Source organism: Marmota monax, unplaced genomic scaffold (assembly GCF_021218885.2).
Source record: "Marmota monax isolate L192 unplaced genomic scaffold, Marmota_monax_Labrador192_F-V1.1 WCK01_AAM20220418_F8-fsc00182, whole genome shotgun sequence".
Lineage (NCBI taxonomy): Eukaryota > Metazoa > Chordata > Mammalia > Rodentia > Sciuridae > Marmota > Marmota monax.
Window position 1 is genome coordinate 1,152,408 of NW_026693043.1, and position 8,648 is coordinate 1,161,055.

Sequence of the window (8,648 nt, forward strand, 5' to 3'; positions counted from 1 at the left end):
CAGGAGGCCCATCCCCTTGAATATGGTCTGGACTTAGTGACTTGCTTATAACCAGTGGAGTAGAATAAAGTGATATTACATGATATCTGAAAAGAACATACAGCATTTCTCTGGTTCCCTTGAAATATTTTTTCTTTACATGCCACTTCTCAGGATGGTGCCTCTTGGGAACCATGTCTCCATATTTGAGGAAGCTCAACACAGAGAAGGTATGTGTGGATGCTCTGGCTGATAGTTCCAACAGAGTCTAACCTTGTAGTCAGCCCAGCTTAAGTGCCAGACAGGTGAATGAAGATGCCTCCAAATAATCACAGCTCCCAGTCATTTGAGTCACCTCCAGAAAATCTGAGTCTGTGTGCCTCCAAATTTTAATGCCATTAACTTTGGGCATTAGATGAACAAAAATGTTAGTCAGCATTATCCAGAGAAATAGAATCAATAGGACATGTATATATATTGACAGAGATTTGTTATAAGATTATGGCTCACAAAATTATGAAGGCTGAGAATTTCTGCAATCTGCCATCTGAAAATGGAAGGCCCAAGAAAATCAGTGGTGTACTTTGAAGGTCTCAAGAGCTAGAGATAATAATATATCTTCAGTGTGAATATGAAGACTTGAGGACTAAATGAACAGAGGGCAGGAGAAGATCAATGTCCTATCCTACCAGTCAGGCAGAGGGAGCCCAAGTCCAATCTCCCTCTGCTGTTTATGTTCTTTTCAGGACCCCAGTGGATTGGATGATGCCCACTCACACTGGGGAGGGCCATCTTCTTTATTCAGTTCATCAGTTAAGATGCTGATATTTTCCCCTCACAGAAACATCCTCATAGACATACCCAGGAATAATGTTGTACCAGCTATCTGGGCATTCCATGGCCCAATCAAGTTGATACCTAAAATTAACCATTACAGGATATTTTGTTACATAACAATAGATAACCAGAATAAGTATGAAAGAAGAATAAAAAGAATTTAACAACACCCAAAGGAGGCAGGGGAGTAAAGAGGCAAAGTCCATTCATTCCAAATTATCATGCTTCAGGGCTAGGGTAATGGTGGTCCTTATTACTCATGGTATGTGGATTACCATGGATGGAGAAGAATCGGGGAAGAAGAGAAACATGATCATCCCACCATGGAGTAGCATCAAAATGAGGGATCCCTTCTGTTTTGATGAAAGGCTTAGAATTGGACTCCCTATAGTTACTCTCAGCACTATGAGGAACACCACTGTAATTCTCAAAAGTAGTAAAGTTCCAATTTATTGCAGCAAGGATGACCCTGAGAAAGGGTTACTAGCCCACAAGAATTACTGTCAGCTAAAGAAGAGTACAGACCTGCATATTGAAGTGCCAATGAAGAATGTGTTCCAACATATTGAATTCTTATGAAAAACTGTTAAATAATGAAAACCACTACTGATGCTTGCTGCAGGCCTTTTCAAACAACCTAAATTATGACTGTTCCATAAATACAAAACTGAAAAAAATTATGAGATTAAAGAATTATGTTCAGAATCAAACCATTTTCAGAGGATCCAACAAAAATGCTCTCATAGAAAGCAGCCTTAGCATTCCACAAACAGAACTGGACTAAGAAAACAAGCTGTGATACAGATTAAAATAGGAAAGCCATTAGTCAAATGGCTAGAGATTCATCATAATTGGTACCTACAACCTTGGCTACTGGAAAAATCAGGAAAAAGTATCAGGTTTAAGAAAAGACTCCTCAAAAGGAACTTCATGGAAAGCAATATTTCTTCTTTTTTAATTTAGTAAAGATTCCAACAGGTGGCCACACCTATGTTCTTTAGAACCTATGGAATCTGCATCACTGTTCATTTGAATTGCATCATTTAAGAGCACATCAAGAATATTTGGCCAAAGTCAGTGATAAAAATCAATTTAAATCCTTAGTGACTCAGCTGTGATACCTTAAATAATTTGGTCTCTTTAAATCTCTCTCCTCCCTTCCATGCTAGTTCTCTAGATTGTTTTTTTTTAACCTGTTGGACTTTTCTGTGCCTTTCTTAATATTTCATCATTGTTAACTGCAGTTGGCTTTTCATTCTGGGCTTTTTACTTTTAGGGAGCTCATCCACACATACAATGTACATGCTCCTTCTGTAATAACTGCTTACTGACTCTTACATCTGCATTTGTCAGTTCTTTTTTCCTAAATCACTGTTTAATTCCACCCTTCCACTTAGCTGTTTTTCTTTTTCTTTTTCTTTCTTTCTTTTTTTTGCATAAGAACTCATTATTTGAAGTGAATGGAAAGAGTTTTAAATGGGAATGGTCATCATACCTTTTAATTTTATTCTAATTAATTTGCTTTGTAAATTCTGTTTTCAGAAATAGCATCCAAGTAAAATCCGAGTCAGCTACTTTGAATTACTCTGATCCAAATTATGAAGATTTTTAAAAGTAAATGGACATAAAAGTTACATAAAATGGACATTGTATTATAGACTCTGGAAGACAAAAATTGAAATTCTCTCCCCATTAGGACAAGAAATTTGGAGTAGATTATTGTTGGTTAAATTGGACTATATGAATGCTTGGACTTCTGTGACCTCCCTTGCGGGTGCCAGTGGGATGAGACAGAGGGAGCATCCAACAAAGAAAGCCACCTTGCCTGTTGCCACTCATGAATGTCAACCAGAACAACTTCACTCTCAGCTCTTTTTATAGTCTAAGAATTTGTTTGTACAAAGATTTCAGAGTCTAAATATTTTTTGAAAACTAGCTGATCTCTAAGACCTCTTCTAGTTCTTATATTCTGTTTCTGTCAAAGCATTGAAAAGAGGCTATAGGATGAGAACAATTAAAAAAAACAGTTTAAATATATCTTATAATATGCCTTCACACATTAGATAAGTTCAGAAAGAAAGTGCAAAGAAAGCTTTATTATATGGTATTATGTGGCTCTCCCGATGCTCCTGATTTACAAGGGCAATAGTGCTTTTGCTTCACTAAAATTCTTTAGCAAAATAAAAGGTTCCCACATATCATAATCTCCTCTAAAGGCTTTTTTGAGCTTTGAATAACTAGACCTTGAAGGCTTAACAATTGGTGCAGCAGGTGCTGTTGATGTCCACATGTATTCTTACATTTACTGTGCCCACAGCTTCTTGTCATAAGCACTTGCAACTCTCTGCCTGAGAGCTTCCCCTGGCACAAAAGCACGTTTTATCTCTGTACATGGAAGACTGGGAAGTTCTGGGAAGTTAGTACCACCACAATTAGCACTCAAGTAATGAAGGATAGGAGTTGGTGGAAAAATATACTAGATTCATCAACCCTTGGGTAGAACAATTCTGAGGCATGTTCTATGGAGTCACTCAGAGATCCCTAATATGGGTAAATGCTAATTACTCATTAAAATAACTTTATTAACCCTCCCTGTATTGTCTACTTTCCATTCCCTGTTTCTTCTATGATTCTTCTTGGTATCATCTCCAAAATAAACTACTCCCAATTAAACTGCTTGCATTCATGTTCTTTTCTCAGGATCTGCTTCTGATGGGAGGTGGGAACCCAAGTGTATCATTCAGGGTCCAATCAGGAGACAGAAATCCCACAAGTTATTTTAACAGAGAGAATTTAATACAAAAATTCTTAACTACATATCAAGTTGTTAACTTGGTATCTATATTATTTTCCTGGGGCTACTGTAATATAGTGAAATAGGATTATACACAGAAATGTATTGTCTCACAGTTCTGGGGGCCAGAAGTCTGAAATCAAAGTGTCAGCAGAATTTGTTCCTTCTGAAAGCTATAAGGGAGAACCTGTTCCAGGCCCTTCTCCTAACTTCTGGTAGCTGCAGACTTTCCTTGGCTTGTAGATGGTATTCTCTTTGTGTCTTCACATTGTCCTCCTTCTGTATATATCTGTTCTGGTGTCTCAATTTCCGCTTTTTAAAGGACACCAGTCAAATTGAACTAGGGCCTATCCTAATGACTCAATCTACAAAGATCCTACTTCCAAATTAAGGTTTCATTCACAGGTCCTGAGGACCAGGACTTCAACATTTGGGGGGGAAGTGAACCCAATTCAACCCATAATAATACTTGAAAATGTAAAAAAATGAAACTAATGTATCATGTAGATAGCAACTTTGAGATAGAGCTAACACCCTTAGAGCCAAGGGAAAAAAGGAAGAGATTGAAATTATTTAAATTTAGAGGCCTGGAAGAGGGACTCATGAGGCTGAAATGCAGACACTTGAGGAAGGAACACCAGTTTGCTAGTGCTGGTATCTTGATGCTGAGAGGAGGCCTCATCATGGTCTGAATCTGGACTCCAGAGGAAGAGGTGGTACCGGTGTCCTAGGGTTAGGGCATGATAACATTATTTCTGCAGGTGTTGAAAAAACTGTAAACTGGATGCAGCTACTGCTATAGGAAAGGACTGCCACTGAAGAGATGAGGAAGTGAGGTGGGGGTGACTCTCATAGGATCAAGAAGCAGATGGGAAATCCTAAGAAACAAAGAGGGAGTAAACAGGAAGATGCATGTTCATTCTTCCTCCCCAGGCCTTGCAATCTACTAGGGAGCAGCTAAAAAGCAGAAATGTGGCTTGGAGAATCCTCCTAGCATTAAAAAACAAAGTATTGAGTCTGGGTTTGGTGCTGAGAGAGAATACTTTAATTATTGGCACACCAACATTAGGCATTCAGGAAACTTAGAAAAGCAAGATTTCAGAGGTATTATGGTCTGAATTAGAATAAGATATCCCATGCTTATATAATCATGTCAAAATGGATTCTACTGTTATGTATATCTAAAAAGAACCAATGGAAAAAATTTTAATTATCCCAATGAAAGTAAAGATTAGACCTAAGAACATCAGCATGGGTGCTTGATTAATAGCAGTTCATGAGGCAGTATCTGATTAAGAAAGAAACACCCTATGTAGAGGTGTGGCAATAAAATAATGTGATTGAATTTTTAACAACATGTTAGAACTTCAGCATACAAATGAGGACAGTTATTTTCAAAGTAGTTTCATTGAGGTTTTTTTTTTTTTTTTCAGATCATTCTTCAATCTGGCCATGTCTCAAACAGTTGAAACTCCTTTTTAAGTCTATGGTTTGCAGTTTTGATTCAATCCATGTTATCATTTATTTGTCTTTTGAGGGTGAATTAATCTTTTGCAAACAACTTGTCATCCCAGGCTAAACATAGTAAATAAAATTATATATTTGGTTTGATTTCACTTTTGGTGAGGACTGATGGTTTTAGGGGCAATGTGTGAAAAGCAAGGCATAATTTGTCTAAAGATGGTATATGGCTGGTGGTCTCTGATGCCATAATTCTCAACTTGTCAATGAAATTATCATGAACATGGGAAAAGATGAAAGTTTGCAACAACAAAGAAAATCAAGGCTATCATTTTGTTACTTGCCAACTTCATAGAATTTCACTTAATCATAAGGTGATATACTTGTTAAAAAAACAATTTTTATCTACTGGTGATTTTGTTAATTACAAAAAAAATCTGCCAATGTAATAAAGGAGGTTATTTCATGCTTCTTTCACTGTCTATTCTGTGGTTCAGAATAATCAAGTCTGGGCCTATCAGAAAACATGGCAGTCATATGCTTACTAGTGGGGAACTTTTTATGAGACATCCACAGCATCCTTCCTTGTTTATCTTCTTTTCTATTAGAAATAATCTCTTATATTTAGTAGAGATAAGAAATCTTTCAGAAAACTATTGGGAAGAAAGTAGAGTGAGGATTGACAATATCTCTTTGTAGTTGAAGAGACCAGAAAAACCTTTATGCTGTTGGTTATAGATTTCCATGTTCTTTATTGACTTACTTAAAACATTATAAAACCAAGCTCTAGGATGGGAGAAGTTCCTGACTTAGCACATCAAATGTGCCAAAATGATTATCTTCTTGGTACTGAAAATTGGAAGGAGGGCAATGCACGTCAACACAATTGAACTCTCAGAAGGTGAACTGAGGAATACCTAGGGGAAAACAAGACCAACCAAAGTCTGTCTGTTGGGAAGAACTAGCCAGACTAGATCTCTTTTCATTTTGGGGATGAGCAAATAGAAAAAGTTACACAGGGGGACTATAAAATACTATAGAACAGGAGAAAAAGAACCCTGAAGACTCAGGAGAATAATGCAACTGTGAAAATGATATACTATTAAAACCAATAGAGAATTATACCTTTAAGGCTACAAGAAAGTGTGACTTTTATGAAAGAGGAGCTGAAGCCTTAGGGAAACTAGTAGCAGAAATGGAAACAGCTGAAGGAGAATAACAGGGAAATAGTCGAACTAAAGAAAACAGTAAAAAAAAAAAAAAAAAAAAAAACAGGGAGAGTTAAAAATGCAATAGCAAAATCAAAAATCCTTCCTAGGACAGAAACATACAGAATTTACACTAAAAAAATTGAATTGGCAATGCAGAAAATAAACACTTCCCCAGAATGTGGGGAAAAAATTAAAAAAGGTAAAAAGGCTTGAGTAAGAACAATTATCAAACCTAAAAATTATAGACATAACAAAGAAAGATAACCATATGACCCTAACACAAGCAATAACCAGACATATTTTAAAAAGTGACCATGAGTAGAAAATAAATATCCAATTGTGCAGATTGAAAGAGCCCATAAAATTAAAATAAATTCCCATGTAGTCATATTTTGAATCACAAGAATTTAAATATATTCTATAGGTAACAAGACAATTAACTAGCTTACTTATAAGGAAGTAGAAATCAGGTCAACCCTAGTGTTTTCCACTAGAGTAAATGCTTAAAGACTAAAGAGCAATGACCACAATTTTTGAAGAGAAAAAGATTTGATTCAAGTAGTTAATTTTCATTTATGAATGAAGGCAACATAAAGACTCATGTCACTTCTTGAACAACTTAAAGATGCATTCTGTGTAAATATTTACAATGTAGATTACAAAAGTTTATGTATTTATATTCATTAAATGAACATTAATTATTATTAAAGTTATATAACTGCCAATATATATTTAAACTTAGAATATAGAATAGCAAGTGAGAGTAAATTAAGTGGAAAATACAAAAGACATCATAATATAACTGTTTTTATTTTGGTACTGAGGATTGAACCCAGGGGTGCTTAACACTGAGCCACATCCCCAGCCCTTTTTTATGTTTTATTTAGAGACAGGGTCTCACTGAGTTGCTTAGTGCCTCATTAAGTTTCTGAGACTGGATTTGAACTTGTGATCTTCCTGCCTCAGCCTTCCAAGCTGCTGGGATTATAGGAGTGTACCACCATGCCCGGTTCATAACATCATTTTAATCTAGAAAACCAGACTACTGGGTTAAAGACTAGCCTTTAGAAATTAAATATTCTCCTTGATATAAACAAAAATAATGTTTATTTTTCTAATTGACCAAATGAAACAACATGTAAAAAAATGTGTAGAATATATGTGACATTAAAGAAATAACAAGAATGTGAAAAATGGTGTAAAACAAGGTGTTTTAGTCAGCTTTCTTCACTGCTGTGACTAAAAGAACCCAACCTGAACAACTGTAGAGGAGTAAAAGTTTATTTGTGAGCTCATGATTTCATAGGTCTCAATCCATAGGCAATAGACTCAATTCCTTGGGGCTCATGGCACAAAAGTGTGGCAGAGGGAAGCAGCTCACATGTTGGTCAGAAAGCAGGGGACAGGGAAGTGGAAGGAATCCACTCTCCAGATACAAAATATATATCCCATAGTCATGCCCTTAATGAACCACTTCCTCTAGCCTGTCTCCAGTTATCATTCAGTTAATCTCATTAGGGATTAATTCACGGATTAGGTTAAGGCTGTAACCCAATCATTTCTTCACTGAACCTTCTTGCATTGTCTCACATGTGAGCTTTTAGGGCACACCTCTCATCCAAACCATATAACACAAGGAAACATCATTTATAACAATAAATGTAAATTGTTAAACTACTTATTAAAACAAAACTAATCTCTGGTTAAATTATATTATAAAATATGTGTTATTACTTATAAGAGCAAAAGACACTGAATCTTAAAAAGTAAAAAAAAAATCCTTTGGAAAAAAATCCCATGGCACATACCTGTAATTCCAGCAACCCAGGAGGCTGAGATAGAAGTTTGAGGCCAGCCTCAGCAATTTAGCAAAACTCAGTGAAAATATCAGCAGTAGAGTGCCTCTAGGCTCAATCCCCAGTACCACACACAAAAAAAGATAATTTTTTTTCTTTGTTTGTAATGTAAACAAAATGAAAGCAGATTGCTTACTGGCCTTTTGGCTAAGATCAAGTGTAGTATCTGTTCTTATCAGTTTAATATCTATCCAAGGATAATATATTAAGTGGATTTTTGGAGCAGGGAGATGGAATAGGAGCTTGCTTCATCCACTCCACACATTGACCTGGCATTGCAGTACCTCCAGGAACAGTGCATTAAAAAAGGAAAGAAGAAGTGGTAATGTTTCAGGCAAAGCAGATTTCAAAATTCAAGGCAAAAAGCATTATGCAGAGCAAATATATAACAATTATAAACTTTATAGATTGAATTACTTAGTATCAATATTACAAAGCAAAAGCTGTCATGAACTCATTGATAAATTTATACAAATCTAATACCTGTGAGAACTTTTGATGCAACTCTAT

General features: G+C 35.9%; 1 pseudogene; it reads left to right on the top strand.

The window, feature by feature from the left end:
- Nucleotides 1-8,265: 8,265 nt before the first annotated feature.
- LOC124098919 (U2 spliceosomal RNA) lies at nucleotides 8,266-8,444 on the top strand (annotated as a pseudogene).
- Nucleotides 8,445-8,648: the final 204 nt, after the last annotated feature.